Below are 1,477 nucleotides of genomic sequence, written 5' to 3' on the forward strand. Positions count from 1 at the left end.
GACATCAAGAACCTGAGTCTCAGTAAGCCCAGACACCAGGTGAGTGATTCTAAATGAAAAGACTGTTAGTCTCAATCAGGGTTTTGGCTGGGTTTGAGTCCTGGCCATGTGGGTTCAAGTCCCAATCTGAGATGCATGGTTTCAAAACTAGCCAATAGAGAATGGGCAAAGGATACAAGCAGATAATTCTTGTTAAGTGCAAATCAAACTAGCCAATACACTTATACATGTATGAAAAGAGGCTCAGAATTATGAATAGGAAATTGCAAATGAAAATAACAATGAGAGGTGTTGTTTACCTGTCAGAGTGACTAAAATTTCTATGATTCCATTTTGTAAAAGAAACAATGTTGCGGGCTTCCCTGGGGGCGCAGTGGTTAAGAATCTGCCTGCCAATGCAGGGGACATGGGTTAGATCCCTCACCCAGGAAGATCCCACCTGTCATGGAGCATCTAAGCCCATGCACCACAACAAGAGAAGCCACCACAATGAGAAGCCCACGCACCGCAACGAAGAGTAACCCCCACTCGATGTAACTAGAGAAAACCCCAGCAAGCGCAGCAGTGAAGACCCAGGGAGCCAAAAAAATAAAAATAAAAAACTTGAAAAGAAACAATGTTACCCCCCCACCCCCCACCTCCATACATGTGTATGTGGCAGGGTTTTCTCAACTCCTGCACCACTGATATTTGGGGCCAGATAATCTTTTTTTTTTTTTTTTTTTTTTTATGAATAAGGCAGTTTATTAACCCAGCATCATTTGTTCTAATGCTTCCTGTTGGCAGCTGCCACGTCCAGCGATTCTATCCACATTTCTTCTGTCCTGAACGTGTTAGTTTGCAGCCCCCATCTTGGTCCTTTCCCACCGTTTTCAGCCCCTCTGGGGCTTGGAGGACCCGGCGGGCCCCGCTCTTGGAGCCTGTGCTGAGGTGGCTGGGCAGGGCAATTTCTGGGCCCCCACTCTTGGAGCGTGTGCTGAAGTGGCTGGGCAGGACACTTTCTCTGCCGCCCCCCAGCCCAGGGATCTTGGTCTTGGAGCTGCCCCAGCGCCACCCCGGAGGTACAGATGCTATGCTGTGGAAGCAGCTCGTGGGTAGAACCACAGGGTGTGAGCCCTTTATGCTTGGCCAGCTTGACAGTGTCCACCCATTCAGGGCCTTTCAGCTTCCCGGACTTTTTGAGGAAGGCTGACAGAGCTCTAATGAACTACCGCTGGTTCAAGTCTTTTACTGGAACTCCAGGCATCGTGGGGCCTCCACACTGCCAGTCAGGGGAAGGGCCTGTCATTGTATTGTAGAATATGTAGCCGCTCCTCTGACCTCCACCCTCTAGATGACAGTAGCACACCCTGCTCTCCAGCTGTGATGACCAAGGATGACGTTGCCAAATATCCAGGGGGCAGAACGGTCCCCCACCTCTGCTTGAAAAACCCCTTGATATATAGGTAAATATTCATACCTGTGCAGGCTTTAATGA

General features: G+C 49.2%; 1 pseudogene; it reads right to left on the reverse strand.

The window, feature by feature from the left end:
* Nucleotides 1–766: 766 nt before the first annotated feature.
* On the reverse strand, nt 767–1,246 carry LOC130857880 (40S ribosomal protein S19-like; annotated as a pseudogene).
* Nucleotides 1,247–1,477: the final 231 nt, after the last annotated feature.

The sequence above is a fragment of the Hippopotamus amphibius genome, chromosome 7 (assembly GCF_030028045.1).
Source record: "Hippopotamus amphibius kiboko isolate mHipAmp2 chromosome 7, mHipAmp2.hap2, whole genome shotgun sequence".
Taxonomy (NCBI): Eukaryota; Metazoa; Chordata; class Mammalia; order Artiodactyla; family Hippopotamidae; genus Hippopotamus; species Hippopotamus amphibius.